General features: G+C 43.6%; 1 long non-coding RNA gene across 1 annotated transcript; it reads right to left on the bottom strand.

Annotated features, from left to right (window-relative positions):
• Positions 1-333: 333 nt before the first annotated feature.
• Positions 334-25796, bottom strand: LOC134481825 (uncharacterized). Its single transcript, XR_010057670.1, has 2 exons — positions 25442-25796; positions 334-1001 (listed from the first exon to the last, which is right to left on the bottom strand). It is a non-coding gene; the product is annotated as an uncharacterized LOC134481825 (long non-coding RNA).
• Between the last annotated feature and the right edge of the window lie 281 nt (positions 25797-26077).

Genomic DNA, 26077 nt, shown 5'->3' with positions numbered 1-26077 from the left:
TGGAAAATATAACAAAACCTAATAATAAAATACGCCCAACGTGACTCATAGCTCAGACTGTAATAGAGATTAAGGCATGAATGAGGCGACTTCTGATGAAGTAAGATGGATAACACACGAGCTCACGGCCGCTGAGTGCTCCCAGGAATGGCAAGGCATGGATTTAATAAAAGCCATGAAGCCCCAAAGATAAAAGGACTCAGAGATGTGGGGGAGATACAGTGTAATTTGCAATTCGAAAGGGAAAGCCAAGTTGTTTTGTTGGTCTGTGGCTGCAAGACTATCCCCAAGGATAGTGGGTTAACACAACAATTATATCGCATCTCACAATACTTTTGTTTTATTAATAATGTATTTTAATTGAGTTACGTGACACTGGGCTCCAGAGTTAAGTTTTTTTTTTTTCTTTTCTTTTTTTCGGAGCTGGGGACCAAACCCAGGGCCTTGCGCTTATTAGGCAAGCGCTCTACCACTGAGCCAAATCCCCAACCCCATGTTTGTCTTTCTAAGATTGACTTAACCTGCTTAGAATGCGTCTTCTCCAGTTGCATCTGTCTTCTGGAAACAACACAGTTTCATTGTTTTCACCTGAAGATGAATCCATGCTGTGCGTATACCGTATTTTCTTTATCCAGTCCTCGGTAGACAGACGCCTAGCCTGTCTCCATAACTTACCCGTTGTGAGTAGTGCTGCTGTCAACATTGATGGACAAGAGTCTCTGCAGAAAGGAGACCTGGAGTCTTTCAGGGAAAACCCCAGGAGCACACCTCATGCTATCTCTCCTTAAGAATTGGGGCAGGGTTCAGCGGTAGGGTTATTCCATTCCCTGAGCACTGTAGTTGATCAGTGGCTTTTCTCTGGCTGCTGGGATGATCGAGAGCACCTCGGACGGCTTGATCCACATCGGCGATGGGGGGCAGCTGGAAGTCTGGGCTTAGGCGGGTCTCCTCACTCTTTAGTCTCAGCTGGGCTTTGCTACATTGCTTCCCCCACTGGTCTACTGAAAGAGAAGGGATCTTAGAGTGTGTAAGAAACAGGCTCGGGATAGGTTGTTGACACGGTTCTCTTTCTGCCATACTTGACGGGGTAATATAATTGTCTCAGGAGAACTGATGTCTCCGTAGAGTGTGTGGAGCAAAGTGCACTGGCATCTTCACACAGACAGGTGAATAGTCTCAAACTTAGGAGACCTGAAGAAACAGACCCAGCATCAAAGAGCAGGACACACGGAGGAGCCAAGTCAGATCACAGAACCCAGGAGACCAGCATTTCCTTTCGTTTCTGAGGAGAAGGAGTTGCGGGGAGGCTGAATACACATGTGTGTATTAAGCTAAGTTCCTCCTCTGTCTTCCTTTATCAGGGCTCAGTGACCATAGGGATAGAGCAGAAGAGGTTGTTTCTAAAGGGGCTCAGTAAGACTTGAACTTGGACACAACTGAAAGGAGGGAGCCATCAAAACGAAGATACTAAACACATATCTAAATATGATGTTTATTCCTCTCTTTCTCAATCCCTACATTGGTTCTGATGAAATAGGGCAGCTCTCAAGTAAGAACTAGAGAGTTGCTCTCTGGTCAAAATTACCAGTCCAAGAGTAAACATCTTCTGGTGTCCAGGGTAGCCAGTGACATGGGACCTCACACTCAACATCAGAGAGGTAGAGAAAAGAATTCCCACTTCTTTTTTTTTTTTTTTTATTAACTTGAGTATTTCTTATATACATTTCAAGTGTTATTCCCTTTCCCGGTTTCCGGGCAAACATCCCCCTCCCCCCTCCCCTTCCTTATGGGTGTTCCCCTCCCAACCCTCCCCCCATTACCGCCCTCCCCCCATAGACTAGTTCACTGGGGGTTCAGTCTTAGCAGGACCCAGGGCTACCCCTTCCACTGGTGCTCTTACTAGGATATTCATTGCTACCTATGGGGTCAGAGTCCAGGGTCCGTCCATGTATAGTATTTAGGTAGTGGCTTAGTCCCTGGAAGCTCTGGTTGCTTGGCATTGTAGTACTTTTGGGGTCTCGAGCCCCTTCAAGCTCTTCCAGTTCTTTCTCTGATTCCTTCAATAGGGGACCTATTCTCAGTTCAGTGGTTTGCTGCTGGCATTCGCCTCTGTATTTGCTGTATTCTGGCTGTGTCTCTCAGGAGCGATCTACATCCGGCTCCTGTCGGTCTGCACTTCTTTGCTTCATCCATCTTGTCTAATTGGGTGGCTGTATATGTATGGGCCACCTGTGGGGCAGGCTCTGAATGGGTGTTCCTTCAGTCTCTGTTTTAATCTTTGCCTCTCCCTTCCCTGCCAAGGGTATTCTTTTTCCTCATTTAAAGAAGGAGTGAAGCATTCACATTTTGATCATCTGTCTTGAGTTTCGTTTGTTCTAGGGATCTAGGGTAATTCAAGCATTTGGGCTAATAGCCACTTATCAATGAGTGCATACCATGTATGTCTTTCTGTGATTGGGTTAGCTCACTCAGGATGATATTTTCCAGTTCCAACCATTTGCCTACGAATTTCATAAACTCGTTGTTTTTGATAGCTGAGTAATATTCCATTGTGTAGATGTACCACATTTTCTGTATCCATTCCTCTGTTGAAGGGCATCTGGGTTCTTTCCATTTTCTGGCTATTATAAATAAGGCTGCGATGAACATAGTGGAGCACGTGTCTCTTTTATATGTTGAGGCATCTTTTGGGTATATGCCCAAGAGAGGTATAGCTGGATCCTCAGGCAGTTCAATGTCCAATTTTCTGAGGAACCTCCAGACTGATTTCCAGAATGGTTTTACCAGTCTGCAACCCCACCAACAATGGAGGAGTGTTCCTCTTTCTCCACATCCTCGCCAGCATCTGCTGTCACCTGAGTTTTTGATCTTAGCCAATCGCACTGGTGTGAGGTGAAATCTCAGGGTTGTTTTGATTTGCATTTCCCTTATGACTAAAGATGTTGAACATTTCTTTAGGTGTTTCTCAGCCATTCGGCATTCCTCAGCTGTGAATTCTTTGTTTAGCTCTGAACCCCATTTTTTAATAGGGTTATTTGTTTCCCTGCGGTCTAACTTCTTGAGTTCTTTGTATATTTTGGATATAAGGCCTCTATCTGTTGTAGGATTGGTAAAGATCTTTTCCCAATCTGTTGGTTGCCGTTTTGTCCTAACCACAATGTCCTTTGCCTTACAGAAGCTTTGCAGTTTTATGAGATCCCATTTGTCGATTCTTGATCTTAGAGCATAAGCCATTGGTGTTTTGTTCAGGAAATTTTTTCCAGTGCCCATGTGTTCCAGATGCTTCCCTAGTTTTTCTTCTATTAGTTTGAGTGTGTCTGGTTTGATGTGGAGGTCCTTGATCCACTTGGACTTAAGCTTTGTACAGGGTGATAAGCATGGATCGATCTGCATTCTTCTACATGTTGCCCTCCAGTTGAACCAGCACCATTTGCTGAAAATGCTATCTTTTTTCCATTGGATGGTTTTGGCTCCTTTGTCAAAAATCAAGTGACCATAGGTGTGTGGGTTCATTTCTGGGTCTTCAATTATATTCCATTGGTCTATCTGTCTGTCTCTGTACCAATACCATGCAGTTTTTATCACTATTGCTCTGTAATACTGCTTGAGTTCAGGGATAGTGATTCCCCCTGAAGTCCTTTTATTGTTGAGGATAGCTTTAGCTATCCTGGGTTTTTTGTTATTCCAGATGAATTTGCAAATTGTTCTGTCTAACTCTTTGAAGAATTGGATTGGTATTTTGATGGGGATTGCATTGAATCTGTAGATTGCTTTTGGTAAAATGGCCATTTTTACTATATTAATCCTGCCAATCCATGAGCATGGGAGATCTTTCCATCTTCTGAGGTCTTCTTCAATTTCTTTCCTCAGTGTCTTGAAGTTCTTATTGTACAGATCTTTTACTTGCTTGGTTAAAGTCACACCGAGGTACTTTATATTATTTGGGTCTATTATGAAGGGTGTCGTTTCCCTAATTTCTTTCTCGGCTTGTTTCTCTTTTGTATAGAGGAAGGCAACTGATTTATTTGAGTTAATTTTATACCCAGCCACTTTGCTGAAGTTGTTTATCAGCTTTAGTAGTTCTCTGGTGGAACTTTTGGGATCACTTAAATATACTATCATGTCACCTGCAAATAGTGATATTTTGACCTCTTCTTTTCCGATCTGTATCCCTTTGATCTCCTTTTGTTGTCTGATTGCTCTGGCTAGAACTTCAAGAACTATATTGAATAAGTAGGGAGAGAGTGGGCAGCCTTGTCTAGTCCCTGATTTTAGTGGGATTGCTTCAAGTTTCTCTCCATTTAGTTTAATGTTAGCAACTGGTTTGCTGTATATGGCTTTTACTATGTTTAGGTATGGGCCTTGAATTCCTATTCTTTCCAGGACTTTTATCATGAAGGGGTGTTGAATTTTGTCAAATGCTTTCTCAGCATCTAATGAAATGATCATGTGGTTCTGTTCTTTCAGTTTGTTTATATAATGGATCACGTTGATGGTTTTCCGTATATTAAACCATCCCTGCATGCCTGGGATGAAGCCTACTTGATCATGGTGGATGATTGTTTTGATGTGCTCTTGAATTCGGTTTGCCAGAATTTTATTGAGTATTTTTGCGTCAACATTCATAAGGGAAATTGGTCTGAAGTTCTCTTTCTTTGTTGTGTCTTTGTGTGGTTTAGGTATAAGAGTAATTGTGGCTTCATAGAAGGAATTCGGTAGGGCTCCATCTGTTTCAATTTTGTGGAATAGTTTGGATAATATTGGTATGAGGTCTTCTATGAAGGTTTGATAGAATTCTGCACTAAACCCGTCTGGACCTGGGCTCTTTTTGGTTGGGAGACCTTTAATGACTGCTTCTATTTCCTTAGGAGTTATGGGGTTGTTTAACTGGTTTATCTGTTCCTGATTTAACTTCGATACCTGGTATCTGTCTAGGAAATTGTCCATTTCCTGAAGATTTTCAAATTTTGTTGAATATAGGTTTTTATAGTAAGATCTGATGATTTTTTGAATTTCCTCCGAATCTGTAGTTATGTCTCCCTTTTCATTTCTGATTTTGTTAATTTGGACGCACTCTCTGTGTCCTCTCGTTAGTCTGGCTAAGGGTTTATCTATCTTGTTGATTTTCTCAAAGAACCAACTTTTGGTTCTGTTGATTCTTTCTATGGTCCTTTTTGTTTCTACTTGGTTGATTTCAGCTCTGAGTTTGATTATTTCCTGCCTTCTACTCCTCCTGGGTGTATTTGCTTCTTTTTGTTCTAGAGCTTTTAGGTGTGCTGTCAAGCTGCTGACATATGCTCTTTCCTGTTTCTTTCTGCAGGCACTCAGCGCTATGAGTTTTCCTCTTAGCACAGCTTTCATTGTGTCCCATAAGTTTGAGTATGTTGTATCTTCATTTTCATTAAATTCTAAAAAGTTTTTAATTTCTTTCTTTATTTCTTCCTTGACCAGGTTATCATTGAGTAGAGCATTGTTCAATTTCCACGTATATGTGGGCATTCTTCCCTTATTGTTATTGAAGACCAGTTTTAGGCCGTGGTGGTCCGATAGCATGCATGGGATTATTTCTATCTTTCTGTACCTGTTGAGGCCCGTTTTTTGACCAATTATATGGTCAATTTTGGAGAAAGTACCATGAGGAGCTGAGAAGAAGGTATATCCTTTTGCTTTAGGATAGAATGTTCTATAAATATCCGTTAAATCCATTTGGCTCATGACTTCTCTTAGTCTGTCGACATCACTGTTTAATTTCTGTTTCCATGATCTGTCCATTGATGAGAGTGGGGTGTTGAAATCTCCCACTATTATTGTGTGAGGTGCAATGTGTGTTTTGAGCTTTAGTAAGGTTTCTTTTACGTATGTAGGTGCCCTTGTATTTGGGGCATAGATATTTAGGATTGAGAGTTCATCTTGGTTGATTTTTCCTTTGATGAATATGAAGTGTCCTTCCTTATCTTTTTTGATGACTTTTAATTGAAAATTGATTTTATTTGATATTAGAATGGCTACTCCAGCTTGCTTCTTCTGACCATTTGCTTGGAAAGTTGTTTTCCAGCCTTTCACTTTGAGGTAGTGTCTGTCTTTGTCTCTGAGGTGTGTTTCCTGTAGGCAGCAGAATGCAGGGTCCTCGTTGCGTATCCAGTTTGTTAATCTATGTCTTTTTATTGGGGAGTTGAGGCCATTGATATTGAGAGATATTAAGGAATAGTGATTATTGCTTCCCGTTATATTCATATTTGGATGTGAGGTTATGTTTGTGTGCTTTCATTCTCTTTGTTTTGTTGCCAAGACGATTAGTTTCTTGCTTCTTCTAGGGTATAGCTTGCCTCCTTATGTTGGGCTTTACCATTTATTATCCTTTGTAGTGCTGGATTTGTAGAAACATATTGTGTAAATTTGGTTTTGTCATGGAATATCTTGGTCTCTCCATCAATGTTAATTGAGAGTTTTGCAGGATACAGTAACCTGGGCTGGCATTTGTGTTCTCTTAGGGTCTGTATGACATCAGTCCAGGATCTTCTGGCCTTCATAGTTTCTGGTGAGAAGTCTGGTGTGATTCTGATAGGTCTCCCTTTATATGTTACTTGACCTTTTTCCCTTACTGCTTTTAATATTCTTTCTTTATTTTGTGCGTTTGGTGTTTTGACAATTATGTGACGGGAGGTGTTTCTTTTCTGGTCCAATCTATTTGGAGTTCTGTAGGCTTCTTGTATGTCTATGGGTATCTCTTTTTTTAGGTTAGGGAAGTTTTCTTCTATGATTTTGTTGAAGATATTTACTGGTCCTTTGAGCTGGGAGTCTTCACTCTCTTCTATACCTATTATCCTTAGGTTTGATCTTCTCATTGAGTCCTGGATTTCCTGTATGTTTTGGACCAGTAGCTTTTTCCGCTTTACATTATCTTTGACAGTTGAGTCAATGATTTCTATGGAATCTTCTGCTCCTGAGATTCTCTCTTCCATCTCTTGTATTCTGTTGGTGAAGCTCGTATCTACAGCTCCTTGTCTCTTCTTTTGGTTTTCTATATCCAGGGTTGTTTCCATGTGTTCTTTCTTGATTGCTTCTATTTCCATTTTTAATTCCTTCAACTGTTTGATTGTGTTTTCCTGGAATTCTTTCAGGGATTTTTGCGATTCCTCTCTGTAGGCTTCTACTTGTTTATTAATGTTTTCCTGTGTTTCCCTAAGTGTGTTCATGTCTTTCTTGAGGTCCTCCAGCATCATGATCAAATATGATTTTGAAACTAGATCTTGCTTTTCTGGTGTGTTTGGATATTCCATGTTTGTTTTGGTGGGAGAATTGGGCTCCGATGATGGCATGTAGTCTTGGTTTCTGTTGCTTGGGTTCCTGCGCTTGCCTCTCGCCATCAGATTATCTCTAGTGTTACTTTGTTCTGCTATTTCTGACAGTGGCTAGACTGTCCTATAAGCCTGTGTGTCAGGAGTGCTGTAGACCTGTTTTCCTCTCTTTCAGTCAGTTCTGGGGACAGAGTGTTCTGCTTTCGGGCGTGTAGTTTTTCCTCTCTACAGGTCTTCAGCTGTTCCTGTGGGCCTGTGTCTTGAGTTCACCAGGCAGCTTTCTTGCAGCAGAAAATTTGGTCTTACCTGTGGTCCCGAGGCTCAGGTTCGCTCGTGGGGTGCTGCCAAGGGCTCTCTGCAGCGGCAGCAACCAGGAAGACCTGTGCCGCCCCTTCCGGGAGCTTCAGTGCACCAGGGTTCCAGATGGTCTTTGGCTTTTTCCTCTGGCGTCCGAGATGTGTGTGCAGGGAGCAGTCTCTTCTGGTTTCCCAGGCTTGTCTGCCTCTCTGAAGGTTTAGCTCTCCCTCCCACGGGATTTGGGTGCAGAGAACTGTTTATCCGGTCTGTTTCCTTCAGGGTCCGTCGGTGTCTCTCAAGAATTCCCACTTCTACAAAGAGCACCTGCTCAGGGTTTTTCTGGAGCTACACTCTTCAAGAGAATGGCTGCTAACCAAGGGCCAATAGCTTTTCCCAAAGGCAGAAACCAAATCAAATAAGTAGAAATTAAGAGAACTATAAACAAGGCTGGAGAGATGACTTAAGAGCATTTGCTTCTCTTCCAGGGGGCCTGGATTTGAACAACCATACGGTGGCTTACAACCATCTGTAATTCCAGTTAAAAAGGATCTGATGCCCCCTTTTGGTCTCTGCAGGTACAAGGCACACAAGTGGGGCATAGACATAAACTCAGGAGCAGCATCCGTACAATTAACATAAGAAATTTAAGAGGAATATTATAAGCAAAAGGGTAAAAGAAGAAAATCATAATATTCCAAACAGATGAGATAATATTAGCCATAGATGAAAACAACAAGCAAAAACATAATAATAAGGGGGTATCGAATAAATATTTTGGGTATTTTTTATAAATAATAATATATGGGAATTAGGAATTAATAATCCCACAGAACTGTTTGTTGACTGAATTTGTTATTTTGGCAATTTCATATGCGCATATCACACGTTCTGATTGTTTTCACCCCAAACTGTCTTTTATTTTCCCTTCCGTCCTGTCAGTCTTCCCTCCCTCATGCATCCTGTCCTGTGACCACTTAGCTTAAGCAGATGTGTCTTTGTGACCATGCGTTTGGAGCTCTCAGTTGGAACCTGATGGGTTTAACGGTAGGTATTCAACTGAACACGCCTCCTTCTCTCTGAGACGATAACTTTTCTTCCCCTAGAATCTATTGGTAGCCAATAGTTCATCGAGGAAAGGCAGAGCTGCGTGAGCTGACTGACTGCCGAGAGGGTCAGACCTGTTCCAGCTCAGTGCATGTGGCTGGTGAGAGTCCACGATTGCAGTGGTGTTTCTCAGCTCCTCTCACTACCTACCATCTCATCTATTCTTTCTGCTTCTACGCTGGTCCCTGAGCCTTAGAGGGAGTGCGATACGAGTCTCAGTTAGGGCTGAGCCTTCAACCATCCCATATTTTCAACATCTTAGAAAGCATGGAAGTCCACACTCACATCCTCTCTAGTTTTGAGTAGAGTTTTGGGTTGTGAGTAGCATTTGTGGGTATGAACATAGGTATTTAGAAGACAGCTTGACATTATACCAGTTTAGCTAACCAGCAGAGATGTTCCCTGCTTGTGTCTGTGATTTTTCCAGACGTGCATAAGTTAATTGAGTGTGAAGTCCTGTGGAGTAGGCGGGCATGGGATATAATCAGAGAGTGGTTGGTTAACCGCACCACAGTTGTACCACTGTTGCACTGGTGTGGTATTATACCACGTCTTGCCTATCATAGTGGTCTTATAGTTCAGAGTGTTCCCAATTGCATGGCGATCTTGGTGCGTTTTCTTCCCCAGAAGTGTGTCACCTTATGGTACTTCAAAAGCACAGACAAGGCTTCCAGATTAGTTTTAGCTCCATTTCTCTGTATCGTTCTACTGAGGTGTGTGGCGTTTTCAATGACAGGGTCTTATCATTTAGTTATTGTGGGAAATGGAGAGGAATGGTAAAGTCATGTGTTGTTTTGAGCCTTCTGGAGCATCCCTGACCCATAATTTATATGGAGGCATCCCATATCGGCACTGTCTCCAGAAACAGTATTATTATTATTATTATTATTATTATTATTATTATTATTATTATTATTGGTTCTTTTTTTTTTTTCAGAGCTGGGGACCAAACCCAGGGCCTTGCACTTCCTAGGCAAGCGCTCTACCTCTGAGCTAAGTCCCCAACCCCCAGAAACAGTATTATTTAACCATGCAGAACACCTCCTTTAAACACTCTTTTACATTTTAAAATTGAGTTACAAGATAGTCAGTGTTCTTCTTGCCTTTTCTTTTCTTTTCTTTTTTTTTCTCTCTGTCTGTCTGTCTGTCTGTCTGTTTTTTATTTTTTGGTTTTCTGAGACAGAGTTTCAAGTTGTAGTCCTGTCTGTCCTGGAACTCACTCTGTAGACCAAGCTAGCCTTGAACTCACAGAGTCCTCCTGCCTTTGACGTGCACCACCGCTGACTGGCTTTCTCATATAGCTTTCTTTATCTCAATCAACCCTCCCTCACTGCCTCTCCCTTGTATCTCCCCAACCCTCATTCCTCCTGTTTCAACCTTTTGTTCCTAGAATCCATTTGACTTACGTTCTATCACTCCCTCTCCCTCAACATATCCCTCCCTCCTCTTCATGGCTACTTTGTCATTTCCTGGCCTCCGCAGATACTGAGTTAAACACACAAAACCAAAGTGTATCATTTACCTGTAAACTTCATAATTCATTTTTTTTTGCAACTGAATAAAATTCTACATTTTCTTTAGACGCCTAGGCTGAGTCCACTGCCTAGTTATAGTGAATAGAGCTGTGAGGGACATGGATGTGTGAGTTGTCCCTAGCAGGGTGCAGAGCTCTTAGGCTGTGGCTGGAGTGTTCTATCTGAGTCATTTGTTCCATCTATTTTTAGTTTTTGTTTTTGTTTTTGTTTTTGTTTTTGTTTTTGTTTGGATAATCTTCCAGACCAATTTCTAAAATGGCTGTACCAGCAGTGGATAACAGCTCCTCTCTCCCCACGCTCATGCCAACGTTTGCTGTTCTTTGTTATTGATGATGTGTCCAGAGGAACTCCTGGATCTGTGTGAAGATCTGGAGAACAAGAAAGACTTTTATCTTGAGTTGTCAAGAATAACGGAGATCACATAATGGGGATGTAAAAGCTCGGGTGAGATGTGAAATATTTCAATTCTTGAAACAGACCTCGAACGCCGGAATGACAGACAAACTGAGCAGAAGTCGGAATCAAAGACTCCGAGGGGCCACTCTGCCTTTCGCGCATACCGGTTTGTGTCTACTCAGCACGCATGCGAGGGCGACTGCATGTGCTTCCTTTTGCTTACAGCACATCGATTTGTCTGTCATCTTTTGCATTTAGGAAGACTAATTTGAGGGTGTTGGGATATTTGTTTTCCCACGAAGATAACTTTAAAACAGGCAGAAAGAATACCAGACCTTTAACAAGAATCCAGAAGAGATTTTTTCCCCCACCTCACACATCCTAACCAACATGTGCGTGATAGAGATATTTATCACTAACTTGCCCCATGACAGTCGAACATGCTACCACTGCATGCTCACCCCTCGGCTAATTATTGACAAATGCTGTGGTGTGTTGGGAGCTGTCTGAGGACAAAAGACTGGGTCGTGTGCAACCAGGCACACAATGAATGCCTTTTTGGTAGTGAAGACCCTGATCTCTTTCCTGCCCATCCTTGGAAATGTTGATTTCTTGTATGCCCTGAAGGCAAGGCTCTGTATAGCCTACTTCTGAACTCCAGGAGCTGCTTCACTTCCACTACCTGGTCGATTGAACCATGACAGGGAGTTATGCCTGACCTATTCGAAGTTGGGAGACAGGGAACTTGATCGAAGTAAACAGTGGTAGGCACTGGACAAGTGCGCTGGTGCCAAGTTGGAAACTGGCACCTCATTGGTCACCTACAGCGACTGGAAGAAAAGAGATAGAGGGGAATTGTTAGTGATTGCGTGTCTGCCTGTGGGATGACAGAACCCGCGGTGGTGACTGACTTTTTAATCTCAGCTCTTCCTTCCGAGGAAGATGCAATGAGCAGTCCCAGCCACGTACCCTCACAGACACCGATTCCACAAGACCTTTTCTCACCATGGTGGACCATGGACTCTGAAACTAGATCCAAAGGAAGTTCTTCCTCCTCAAGTTGCTTGCTCACAGGTTACAAGAAAGGTAGCAGGTATATCGCACACCTGTAATCCCAGGACGTGGGAGACGGGCTCTTGGAATGTCCTGAGTTCAAGTTAGTGTAGGTTACGTACTGAAGACCCTGACTCAAAAAAAAAAATCAAAGTAAGACCCCAAATACCTATAACTCATTAGAGTACTGCTGTGACAATTGCGCCATACAAATGAACTGAGAGGAAAAACACATCTTGAGTGGTCCCTGGTCCATCCTCGGATGAGGAAACCTAGGCTAAAAAAAGCAATTAGTTTTAACTTTCCAATCAATTGGTAGGCTTGTTAGACTTCGTATGTGCTCCCACGGGGCATCTGTCTGCGGTTCTGTACTTATATCTTGGTAACCAACAGCTTTCTAAACGGATTTAAGATCCCACTCAACAGAGAAAAATTGTACCAGGGCTGGAAACTTAACCAAATCCCCAGAGTGTTAATAATAAAAAAGGAATACGCCATCCCACACTACCGGCGGGCCGCGTGGCACCAGCGGGGTGTTCTCATCTTGGCAGACTCTCTGACCCTTTGCTCTGAATCTCTCTATCCAACTCGATAAACTACTGTGGCAGGTTGCTGCCATGCCAGCCCCATGTAGCGACCCATCTCGCAGTTAGCTGTCTCAAATCCCTGTAACCTGGTAAAATCAAAACTCTAGAGGCTTGTAATTTATTAATCAGATTTATATCAGTAAATCCTCACCCCACAAAACATCCACACAATAAACTCAGAGCCAATTGATATTGATATAAACCGCCCACCTAGAAAGGACAAAATTGTCCTGTAATTATTTATTCCTTATAAGATATTCATAGCTACCCGTGGCCATTTAAAGCCACACGGATCTGGGTCGTCCTTCTCTTCCTCCATTTTTCTTCCTTCTCCTCTCCTATCTCTCCTGCCTCTCAAAACTCTGCGCCCGCCCTCCTTTTCTACTGTCCAATCACAGGCTCTAGCCTTCCTTTTCTACTGTCCAATCACAGGCTCTGGCCTTGTCTTTCACCTGCCCTCACCTGCTGACAGACAGCAATCTACACTAGGGCTACGAAAGTCGTGGATCTTAGAGGAGGACCTACAGTTGCCACATTCTGCACCAGCATCATTTCTAACTGTGTCCTAATATCCAGGTCCTTAAGCCACACATGAGTACAGCACCAGTCCTGAGAGGTGTTCCACTTACGGTGCCAAAATGCGGCTTGTTAGAGCCACGCTTTGAAAGTCCCGTGCTAGAGCTGTGTTTGCGTCTAGTGTTCCAAGGAAACCAGTCCTCTAAAATAAAATGCAACAGGTCAGGTCTGCACAGCAATATGGATAACGCAAAGATTAGGGAGGGGGGGCAGTTCTGTGCCAGAATTGGTGTTTCAGAGATGAGTGGAAAGTTAGAACTTGGCCCATGTGCTAGGATAAGCAAAATTAAATTCTAACGGGTTAATTTCAAGGTCATAGCTGGTGTCCAGAAGATGAGCTGAAGTTAAAGGCAAAGGCATAGGTTAGCGACACTGTAAGACAAAACGCTTACGAGAGGCTCACCCCAACCTAAGCTACTAGTGAGATTTTAATTTCAGGGGCTGTAATTTAGCCTCTGCATATAAAGTCGATCCTCGACTTATGAAGGGCTATGTCCCAACCACCCCTCTGTATAGAGAAAATACAGTAAGTTGTAAATGCATTTAATACGCTTGGCCTACGAAACGGCATGGCTTAGCAACAGAGTGCACTGTGCTACATCTTTCTCCTCATAACTGTGGCCACGGCTGGAGGCTGGGGCTTACAGTTCCTGCCCCGCATCCTGAAACAGAATTGTGCTAGATGTCATGAGCGATCAGCTAGAGGCCCAGATTTGGTTCCGACGGAATGTATATGGCCTTCACGGAAGTGGAAAATCAATAGTTACTATATCAACAATTATAAATCAAAGAGTTATAAATTGTCAGCCAGGGATTCTCGGCATGTGCTGTTTCAAACTAGCATATGCGGCGACAGATTGCTTCATGTAATTTTCAGACATTGCTGTGGCTGGTCCTCCTTTCTCTCTCCTTTCGCTCGTCTCCTCAGCCTGCCGGTTCGTAACCCTCTGTCCCCAGTACTTTCTTTTCCACCACCTTGTCCACGTCATGTTCTATTACCTTCTCTCCAACGGTTCCCTCAACACTTCTCCTCTCATGGGCCCCTTTCTGGCTCCCTTCTTCCCATCCGTGCTCGCTTCCACACAAAGGCACACACGAAAAATGAGACGCTGTGCAACAGAACGCAAGGCCTTTGTCTTGGACTCTCTTGCTCGCTGTTGTTTACAGATGCAACCATTTTCCTGCAGACTTTTATTTTTCTTTACAGATTAATAAAATCCCATTCTGGATGTATTGGCAAAGAGTTGTGATCTGGACTGTTCTGGTCATTCTTCAGTGACTGCTTCCCCAATGTGTAACCTAAGAGTAGACCTGGGGTCTTGAGAAAAGACCAGGGGATGAGGAAGACACAGGAGATAGAAGGCAGAGGAGAGAAAGCGGAGGGATGGAGGTCTTGCACAGACTTTGTGGAATGCCAATAAGTAGAGCACCTCATGTACTATTTACAGGGGGGCAATGGATGAAGTCAGCAGAAGCTATCATACAATGAGACGAAGGGAGGGGGAGGCCAATCAAGCAATGCCATCTCAAGAGTGTGACGGGCTAAACATAGGGCAGTCCTGGGACTGATCGCCTCAGGCTCCTCAGAGAGGAAAGCCTGCCCAAGGTCACAGAACTAGATTCCCTCTGAGAAAGCCTTTACTGGTCCAGCTCTCAACAGAATTATAAACCGTGATATTATCCTAATTTCTCTTTCAGTGACGCAAAGATAGCAAGCCAAGTTTTGCTGCATATATTGCTTTGTTAACATACGGAATCTTTACATTTTTTTTTTCTCTTTACAGCTTGTTTTAAAATCTGGAAAAAATATGGTAGAAAAGCCATTTACATTGCCTTTCTTTTGTGTTGCAGTCAAGAGCACTTACAGCATGCTCACATTTTTGCAAAACAGCAAAGTTCATGGACTTGTGTGGGAAGTTGGCAGTGCACACCCATGAGCTTGCTTATGCACGTACACGTGTGTACACACAGCATTATCGATGGCCATCCATAGTTTGATAATTGTCAGGCTAGGAACAGATGCTATTTTAAAAATAAACTCATACTGTGCTATTACTATTAAGGGCCTCTCCAAGTCCTACAGTTAAAGTAAACATGATCACTCACAACACAGTGATTCATCTCATAACTCTAATGAAATTCACATACATCCCAAATGCCTAGAATTCAGAAAAGTGAGTTTTATTGCACAGTTGCAGCTTAGGGAGAGATTTAAAGACGTGCAGATAATTGGCTAATTTTTAGTTTCCTTGTCTATTTAAGAATTCATATTCTATTTAAGTTTGTGCTTTCATTCAAGGCTCGCTACTGCCTAATGTCTGCAGAAAATGTAGGCGATGCAATAGAAAAAGTACATCCAGGCTCTCCATCTGGCGCTGTTGTATGGACAGTCGGAGCCGGCTGCTTCCAGCAAGCGCTAAGTTCAGCAGAAAGCTGCGGTAGTGGCCACTGGATACACTGCAGTGTGAGATACAATGTATATCTTTTGTGGTGCTCTTTTCCAATAGACAGACAAGCAGAGGAGTGAGCACAGCTGAGGAGTAGCTTCCATGCCCTTCTCAGAGGGTCTCCTTGGGTGGTCTTCACATTGGAATGTTCTAGAAATTCCGAGATTTGCCAGTATCCCTAGGAATCCTAGTGTGGATACACTGCTGTGTTTTTCTTTGTGATAGTGATGATGATATGAATTCCGGGTTTGTAGTGGTTGCTTTGTCCTGATTCTGCAACAAATACAGGGAAATGGGTTTATTTTGACTATAAGAGTCCAGTATAGTAGGGGCCAGAGGGCTGAGGTGTGAGGCCACTGGTCAGACAGCACCTGAATGAGGAAGCAGAGCAATAGGTGTTGCTGGTCAGAGCTCTTTTCTCCTTCTCATTCAATCATGGTTTCCAGCCCACGGAAAGGTGTCTATCGCACTTAGGATGGGTTGTCCACCATGATCACCCTAATCTAGAAAATCTCCCATAGACAGATCCACATCCAGAGGTTTCTTTCTAGGATGAGTCCAGATCCCATCAAATCAACAATGAAGGTTAACCACCACAAAGTCCATGGCAGAGGAAGTAACAATGTCTGTCCTGAAGAATGATGAATGGTAAGGACAGGTGCTCATGTCCATAGGAGTGGGGTAACCTTTGCTTTAATCTCATCTGTGAAGATGCCTGCCGCTGACCTATCTGGCTATCTTAGTTGATCTGTCAGTTCCTCTGTGGCTGTTGTCCTCTGATCCAGGGAAGAGCAGGTCCTTCTAGAATATACTACTTCCACAAGAAACTCATTGGTATGGTGGGACAGTCAAAGACTGTTTCAGGTCTATGAGTTGTGTGTCTTAGAACAAGATGCTTATGGTTCAGGTCTTAATTTTTCTCTGGAAAATGACTGGGAGGGTATGCAAATCTCAGGGCTATCCAGAGCATCCGACAAGGCACAGAGAATTCTTTTGCATGCAATGGATGCTTCTTGACAGTGAGTATTTTCCTTTACTCTCGTATTTACCTTCCTGAAAGTCAATAGAAAGACTGAACATATCTGTAGAGAGTTCCATGGGCTGGGGTTGGGTATCCATGCTTGATGGTTTTTATTTTGTCAATTTTAGCTGACAGAGAGCTCGGAGGAAGAAACACTTTAATGAGTGTTTTCTTTTCATCCAGAAGGAGGTTGTTTTAATTGGTGCTTTTAAATTGCCACCCTCTTAACAACAAAACCCCAGCGCAGCATTAACAAAAGTGCCAGCTCCTTTTCTGGCCACATTAAGCACAAGGCCTTAGGAAACTGACAATGACGCCACTTAGTAGGAGCAAATGCTTCCCTAAAATTCACATGTTGCAAATTTAATCCCCAATGCAACTGTTCTGGGATGGTATTTGTGGGTGGTATTTAGGTCATGAATGCCATTATAGAGGGGGTGACAGAGGGACTTGGTTTTCTGCCTCCTTTTACTTTCTACCGTGGAAAGACCCAGTAGTCAAGATCCCATCTTGGCATCAGAGAACAGCCCTCTGCAGACAGCTACACCTACTGGTGTCCTGATCTTGGACTCAGCCTCTGAACTGTAAAAGCTGAATTTCCATTAAAAAAAAAAATCAGTCCCCCGGGCTGTAGTATTTTGTTATAGTAACAAAAATGGAGTAAGTCAGAGACAAGGCTGTAACTTTGGTTGTGTTAGAAGGCGACTCATATCCAGACAGAGCACACTAGGCCAGCACAGCTCCACGAAAAGAGGTTTATTGGGAGAAGTGGGGAAGAGGAGGAGGAATGAGGGGGTGAAGAAAAAAAGGGTGATGGGTTGGGGATCTCTGTCTTTAAATCATGCACACCACTTCGCACAGCACAGGCGAGATGCCCAGGTAAAGAGCACAGGTGAGGTGCATGCTGGGAATGTGTGGCAGTTGCCATGGCAACAGACTCAGGAAGGTCCTTGTTGCCTAGGGGTGATGTCTTTGCTGGATTCAGAGGCGACCAGCTTCTGCTGCCAACAACTTTAATGAATAGCTTACAGAGTGAAAGCAGCTCCTGGACCTGGCGGGTACTGAATAGAGGGTGGAATGGTTTTGAAGTGAGCGGTGGGAAGAGCCTCTGTTGCAGGGAGGAGGCATTTCAGACATCTCTGCTACCCCTATCACAGGCCTCGACGTCTGGATTCCTAAGAAGGTCAAGGGCATTGTGGGACTGGATTTCTAATTATCCTTCAAACCTCTGCCTCCCATATTTCTACACAACACTTCCAAGCAGCTCCCACATTGCTCAGGTTAGCTCTGGGAGGTTTTAGGTTTTGGATTCAAGGGGGAACACTGAGGCAGATTGCTGTTTGAATAAGAGATTTACTCTACTAAAAGTTAGTAATGACATAGCAACATGACGGACATCTGAGGGGAGAGAATAGGCTCACATGGCAGAGTAAGAAGTCTTTCTTCTACACTGTGGAGGAAGTGAGATGTCCTATAGCATGAGATTGACCAGTTGTCTATCATATAAGCTTGTAGCCCAGGTGTCTGTGGTTCCTGACTGACTGAAGGCAGGAAGAGCATTTGTTAGTCTTAGCCTGTGTGTAATGTCAGCAGAGAGGGTGGGGAGAGCAGGAGTCTAGGGAAAAACAGGCGATGGAAGAGCGTCACAGCATACTGTGTCCTTGACTGAGGACTGCAAGTGCATCTTAGATCCCTGATCCTTAGGATGTGCTGGTGTGCAGGGGGATGGCTCTATGCCCTGTGTATTCAGATGCTGATTGCTGTGCCCAGATCTCTGGCTGCAGTCAGGACATTGACATTGTCATGATTATTAGAGCATCTCCTGGCTCAATGATGTGCCGAGAATGTTTTCCATCGCCTCTGATTGGTTAATAAAGTGCTGATCAGTCAATAACTGGGCAGGAGATGAGAACAGGGCAGGACTTTTGATCCCAGTCAGGGGGTCTTAGAAAGAGAGGGAGAGAGGAGGAGGAGGAGGACCAGGATTCACCATGAAGTTGCGATGTGAGAGCAGTCATGAGACACACATAGACCAGAGTGTGGGTTGCTGTCTGTATGCAGGTGAGGGCAGGCACAAGATAAGGCAAGAACCTGTGACTGGGCAGTGGAAAAGGAAGGCTGGCTGAGAGTGGCACTATTAGAAGGTGTGGCTTGTTGGAGGAAGTGTGTCACTGTGGGGGTGGGCTTCGAGACCCTCCTACTAGTTCTTCCTAGGATGCTCAATCTGCTCCTGGCTTCCTTCGGATGAAGATGTAGAACTCAGCTTCTCCTGCACCATGCCTGCCTGGATGCTGCCATGCTCCTGCCTTGATGATAATGGACTGAACCTCTGAACCTGTAAGCCAGCCCCAATTAAATGTTGTCCTTTATAAGACTTGCCTTGGTCATGGTGTCTGTTCATAGCAATAAAACCCCAAGACAGCAACTAATGGGGCATGTGGCCAGGAATTAGTCCAGGCCAACATAGCTGGGCTAGAAAAGTTCAAAACCTGCCCAGTTTATTGCTTGAAGCTCATTGAAAACAAAAAACAAACAAACAAACAAACAAAAAACAGGTCCCGGTGTCATTATTTCAGAGCAAGGGTAGGTATAGAAAACCATCCCACAATTATTTTACAGGGATGTTGTTGGGGTTTAAATCTCAGCTCGCATCCAGACAGCACACACCAAGCCAACATGGTTCCACGTGGAGAGGATTAATGAGAGAAGAAGAGTAGGAGAGGGGAGAAACAAAGGAGTCTGGCCATGGGCACGTAGGGAGGAGGGGGGATGGGAAGAGAAGAGAGCAAAGAGCAAGAGCAAGAGGGAGAGAAGGGGGCAGCAGTTCCCTTTTATAGTCAGACATGCCTGGCTGTTGCCAGGCAACTGTGGGCGGAGCATACCTGGCTGTTGCCAGGCAACTATGGGCGGAGCATACCTGGCTGTTGCCAGGTAACTATGGGGGTGGAGCTTAGACAGAATACCAACAGATGTGAGTCCCAGATCTGAGCAGTGTCCACACGGTGCTGGCTGAGCTGACCCTGAGTGAGAGAGCTTCAGTGGCGTGAATTCCTACTTCTGGCTTTCACAGGACACCTCTACCAACAGGGACCCTAGAAGAGCTATGCCTAGTAATGTCACAGAGGCAGGATGCTCCTGAGACCCGACAACTGTACAGCCACACTATGCAGCCCCAATCTGGGAAAGTGGGCTTTGTGGTTTGCCTAGGACCTTGCCAAAGAGAGCCAGGGAGGCAGAAGACTCTGTCTTTAGGGACCGAATCCTTACCCCATGTTATCTGGAACTCATCACATGGATTCGGATTTTGTTCTCTAACTCGATTTAATGCCGTGAAAATGGAAGTAAAGTTGTCTATGAAGACAAAAAGGAAGGCATCAGAAGGGGTTGGGGTGGGAATGAGGGTAGAGGGGTGTGGGTGAAAGGACACTATAAACCCCACTTGTCTCCATTGAAGGACCCCATTTGTCTCCATTTTAAGGGCCAGGCCTGATTTCAAAAAAGGTCATAAAGTACCAACTTCAAGAATAGACCATAAATCCCAGAAACTAAGTCACAAGACACCAGCTCTAGAAACAGACCCTAAAATCCAGAGCAAGCTCATAAAACCCATTCCCAAAGAACAGCCTGGGGATAACCACAAAAATGTGGAAATATCTTCTCTCAGAATGGGCCATCTGTGCTGGGCAGCCCTGTTTCGTCACATGGTTGAACGTTCATGACATAGGAATGCAGACCACTGACCACCAGTGACCCCCTAACACTCACCAATGAAGTTTTAGATTACCTAATCCTTTCAGAGAGTTCCCTGGGTTACCTATAAGAAGGCCTGCCTGCCTTTGTCTGGGGTTGCCATTTTAAGGAATGTTTGACCCCTGTATGCTCGCTATTTCTACAAAATAAATGCTCTTGTGTTTGCCTACTTTCTGAGTCTGGGGGTCTTCCTTTAATGATTTTTGGACCCTCACATAGGCAGGCATATGCTAAATATATAATATATACATGTTGAGAAGGCAAGGCTGACTCTACGACAGGCTTCAAATTGGCATTTCAGAAGATGAGGCCTAAGAACTGGGCAAGCCCGGGCAAGTCAATTAGTAATAGAAAAAAAAAAAAAAGACCCAGGCTCCAGACTCTATGCCCTGGTAATGGCTATGGAATGCCTTGAGACAGAGTAAGATAAAGCTCATCTACCCCAGAACTACAACGTGCTTTAAGTCCAGCATGCCCTTTCACTTGGTTGGCTCTCTTTCTTGATCACGGGAGGCCCCAGCACGCTGGACTTCTGCAGAATAAAACTCTCTTAGCACATACTGGGAGTCCAAGGTATCATTCTTTGGCGAATCATGGACCCATACGGTGTATAAAAACTAAAAGCAAAATAAAGATTTAATGCTATTCAGCTCATTGGGTTTAGAGTTGTGACCTGCTAATCTTTTGCCTTTTGTTTATATTTTCTTTTCCCATGATAGTGCCTAGCTTATGTCCCATCGTGGTAGCTTGGAAGCATATGTGTCCTTGCTGTCACAGGTTCACAGTTAGAAAGCAATTAGCCTCAGGGGGAAAGGTGTTTTTATACCTCACCCATGTCTAATTTAGATAAAGCACTGGACTGGTCTTTAGGCCTGAGAGTCGATGTAGGTATTATGCGTTATCCCTTCGAGGGCAGACCATCTGCATCATTTATTCAAAGCATAGATTTGTCTCTCCAATTCATTTATTAAGCCACTGACTTTTTTTTTAAGAGTATGACATTGTGGAGGTTATTAATATTATTTTTTTTAATGATCAGAAAACGAAAGACCCAGGCAACGCAAGAAAGAAGTATTTGCAAATTCATTCTCTCTCTCGGTGGTAGTGAGCAGAAATCAGGAAGAATTCCCTTTTCCTGTCTGCTAGATAGACGTGGTGATGTGTTTATTAAATGCTACCATTTCTTACAACTTGAGCTGTGTACCAGAGTAGGAGTTAGGATCTGGAGTTTAGAAGGGAGCACAGGCGTCTGAGAGTCTGTCTTCCCTTAGATGTTTGGTATCGGAGCACATTGGGTGCCGAGCGCAGTCTAACGATCAGAACCAGAATCTTTGATTTTTAGCTTAGCAAAGCTAATACATAATTTTGAACATCGCAAGGCAGGGCGCCTGTTACCAAGGAGGGCAATTTGCCTGATGACTCCAGAATCAAGCGAATTCAGTCAGTAATTGTTTCACACTCCACCTTAACAGTTATTTCTCTTCTTAAAGGGGAAGCTTGTTGTTCTGAACTTTTTTGTTTTCTCTCCAAGTCTCGCGCTGTTCTGATTCCTCAAGGAACCAAAGCTCATCCCGTTTGTTCCTCCTCCCTAAAGCCACTTCTGCTGGCCATGCCTGAGTTTCAAATCACATACTTTACTTACACATCATGGAAGCCTGTGAAGACAGAACTTAGAATTGAGAAGCTACCTGGCAAGTGTACTCCGTGTCCATGATTTCCAGGCTAATGATTGAGAGTGAAAGAAAACGTCTACAGTTCTGACTAAGTGGACTGCTTAGCAAGTCCTTCATTTTTTTAACTCTCCTTAAAACTGGAACACTCAGGTAGCGTCCGCAGACATCGCACCCTAGGTGGATTGTAGCGTGTCATACGGGGGAGGGCAGGTACAAGATAGAATGGGGCCCGTCATTGGACGAGAAGGAAGGATGGGTGGGAGAAAATTCTGAGGGAAGAGGAGGAGACTGGAATGGAAGGAGACTGCGGAAGAAGCTGCGGAGAGAGCACGGAGGCTGACGTCGATTCCACTCTGTATATTTACAAGTTGTTATGGTGGATGTGTATGGGGCCTTGTATGTTTAGGTGGGCAATTATATCTTATCAATTGGATCAGAGTTATTGTGTTGTGTGTTCTTTCATGTAGCGATTTAAGTTTAAGAGAGTGTGTGGCGGTTAGAGACACTGGGCCGCCACGGAATTGGGATGTGTGTTTCTGGCAAGATATCTACCAGGTATCTTGGGGCACTGTGGTTCCGGACCTAGTGGGGATAAAAGACTGCATTTTATTTTAAATAATTTTACTACAGCAGTGGATGACTGTGTACCTTGAGCTGTCTGGGGTTGTCCTAATTTACCATTTCTGACTGTAGCGAGCTATTACTACATTTCCCCTAAGTAGACTGGGATGGGCTAGCCTTCTGCAGTTCTCCCGCTACAGGGTCTTTATTCGTGTGTAGGAGGCAAGAATAAAGAATGGAGACAACTTATCTGACATATTCTGTGTCACAAAAGCGTTTGCCATTTGATCTCAAGGTAGGTAAGAGTGGAAAACTCTGAAAACACCGAGTTCCTTAAAAAAATTTCTAATTGGAGAAAACAAAAACCCACTCTTTTTAGGGTGAAACTATCTTCCCAATTAAAAACAGCACCCTTCATCAAACTTCTCTTAGTGGAGACCGAGACAAAACACCACAAGCGCTCAAATGCGGGAGCCAGTGATGGAGTGGGACACCCACAGCACAATTCCTGCACCCAAGGCTCAAGGATTGGAGGGAAGAGGGGATGGGAAGAATTCCCAAGAACCAGAGGAACAGGAAGTTTGCTGTGAGGTTGCATCAACTAGAAATGTCAGAGAAGCCACACCCACAAGGTCTCGTCAACATGGCAGCCCGAACCAGCAGTCAACAAGGCAACACCAATAGTCCTGCCAGCCTGAGAGGACTCTCACAGGGCTCCATCCTTAGATACTAGATGAACTGAGTAGGTAGTATTTTTATATTAAGAAGTGTGTGTGTGTGTGTGTGTGTGTGTGTGTGCATGTGTGTGTGCATGTGTGTGTGTGCATGTGTGTGTGCATGCATGTGTGTATGCATGTGTGTGCATGCATGCATGTGTGTGAGTGCATGCGTGTGTGTATGCATGCATGCATGTGTGTGTGTGTGTGTGTGTGTGTGTATGCACATGTGGTAACAAAGGAGAAAGCATGAATTTGACAGCTAGAATGGGTACACATGGGAAGGGTTGGAGAGAGAAAAAGAAGGGGAAATTATACAATTATATTTTACTTGAAAAATTATAAAAATAAAACTAGAAAGAAGAAACTCATTAAGTATGACTTCATTTAGAAATAAAATCTGTCACTTCTGAAAAAGCAAATTCAAAGCAGATGCAGGTACTTTTGAGACAAGAGAAGAAAAAAGCATGAAGGGAAAAGCAAATTGGAACAAGTGTGTCAGAGACATGCCAGGGAGGCAGATGGTGTGCATGCACACCCAGACAACACGGTATGCTTACTTTGTTTTGAAATAATCAAAAAATCAATGTCAATATTTTTAATCATTTGTGTTAATATATGTGAAATATACAATTTAAATATTGAGAATGTTTTTGAAATAGAGCCCATTGCTTTTCAACAAACCCTTCTAAAGTTATGTAACTTTAATTATATGCATAATTTTAATAATCAGAATAGTGGTTCTTTTCACTTGGACAAGTCCTATATTGAAGAAGAAATTATCTGATCAGCCAGTATATAAGGACTTGAATTAAAGAGTCAAGTCCTTAGCCCTCATTTCACACTACGCTCACAGGCCCTCTGGTTCTATTTCTAAACAAAACACAATGTACTACTTCTCTTGTACACAGCATGCTAATGTACTCAACTGGGATTAATTTATAGTATATAGGAAAGCCAGAGAGAAGAAACTAGACAGGTAATTATCTCTATTCCAATGTAAATCCAGTCAATGGGGAACTGGGCTTTGCTTCAGGGTCCGTGCTCCAATTCTGTGTGTTACGTATAGCACGTCCTTACTTATAGCAAGTCCTGGATGTAGTAAGGATGACATAATATGATTGTCCTTGTTTTTACACAGGGTATAACTCCCTAGATTATGGGAAGACAGGAGTTAGGCAAGTTCCAGTGTTCGTTGATGAGGTAACTTTATAATGTCCTTAAGGACCCGTGTGTGTGTGTGTGTGTGTGTGTGTGTGTGTGTGTGTGTGTGTGTGTGATATTTGTGTGAGTGCATGTATATGGGGAGAGAGGTCAGAGGTCAGTTTTAGGTGTCATTTCTTCAGAGCAGTCTACTTTGTTTCTTGAGACAGGGTCTCGACTGGCTTGGAGCTTGCTGATAAGGCTGAAATTGCTTACCTAGGGGAACCCAAGAACTTTTCTCTTCCTCAGAAGATCTGCTGTTACAAGCATGTACCACCATGCCTTGCTGATTGAAACATGACTTGGGAGATGGAACTCAGGGTTCTTGTGATTCGTGGAAAACACTTTATTGACAGCCATAACACAAGCCTTAGGACCCTGGTTTTTATTTTTTTTCATTTTAAATTACTGAAATGAATAAAAACTTTCCTACTGCATGCACCACACACAGAATAATAATAAATAGGTAGATAGATGATAGTAGATATATAGACAGATGATAGATAGATAGATGATAGATAGATTATAGATGATAGATAGACGATAGATAGATAGATAGATGATAGACAACAGACAGTGAAGAGGAAGACGGTAGTTTTTTCTTGCATTATTATTACCAAAGGGAACTATTTTTAGAAATGCAGATTAACCTGCTGGTCTCATCCACTAGAATTTGGTCACTGTCTTAGGGTTTTACTGCTGTGAACAGACGCCACGATCAAGGCAAGTCTTATAAAGGACGACATTTAATTGGGGCTGACAGGTTCAAAGTTCAGTCCATTATCATCAAGGCAGGAACATGGCAGCATCCAGGCAGGCATGGTGCAGGTGGAGCTGAGAGTTCTACATCTTCATCTGAAGGCTGCTAGCGGAATACTGATTTCCAGGCAGCTAGGTTGAGGGTCTTAAAGCCCACGCCCACAGTGACACACCCACTCCAACAAGACCACACCTACTCTGACAAGGCCACACCTCCTCTGACAAGGCCACACCTCCTCTGACAAGGCCACACCTCCTCTGACAAGGCCAGACCTCCATATGGTGCTACTCCCCGGACCAAGCATATGCAAACCACCACAGTCACATTCCCATCTGAACCAACCCCTTCCAAGGGGACTGGGATACCACCATTGGCTGGTCCAGTTCCAGTTCATCCCTTGAGTATGATCTTGTCTCTCAGGACCCTAGTAGCCAAGGACACATAAAGACCTTTGTCATCCATACCTGTTGAGTGCAAAATCAGCAATGTTTGCTTGGTTATTCCGTGTCTTCATTCTTCAAATACTTTTTACCACAGTAACTTGTAATTACAACTGGCGGACATATTATCCCAACGGGCAGAAGGCATCTTCAAGAGCGGCACATGTAATTGGTATGGGCTTCTTTTACTTGAAAGTGCCCTCAATTCTCTTAGATAAGTTGGATACACGCTGTGGAACCATGGTAACATGTAGGATGACATCATACAGGGGAAGGCAGGTACAAGATAGAATGAGGCCTGTCATTGGACAAGAAGCAATGATGGGCGGGAGAGAAGTTTGAGGGAAGGGGAGGAGACTGGAACTCCAAGAGAGAGAGAGAGGCAGCCGAGAGAACACGGAGGCAGGTGTTAAGATTCCTCTCTGCACATTTATAGGTTGTTATGAATACTTTTAAGGGATGGATGTGTACAGGGCTCTGTATGTCCAGGTGGGCAATTCTATCTTATCAATTGGGTCAGAGGTTATTGTGTTGTGTGTTCTTTCATGTGGTGATTTAAGTTCAAGAGAGAATGTGGTGGCTGGAGACACTGGGCCACCATGGAATTGGGATGTATATTTCTGGCATGGTGGCAATCTACCTTGGGAACTAGATGGGTAG

The sequence above is a fragment of the Rattus norvegicus genome, chromosome 14, assembly GCF_036323735.1.
Source record: "Rattus norvegicus strain BN/NHsdMcwi chromosome 14, GRCr8, whole genome shotgun sequence".
Lineage (NCBI taxonomy): Eukaryota > Metazoa > Chordata > Mammalia > Rodentia > Muridae > Rattus > Rattus norvegicus.
Note: the sequence above shows the minus strand (reverse complement) of the source record. Positions and strands in the feature narration are given on the sequence as shown.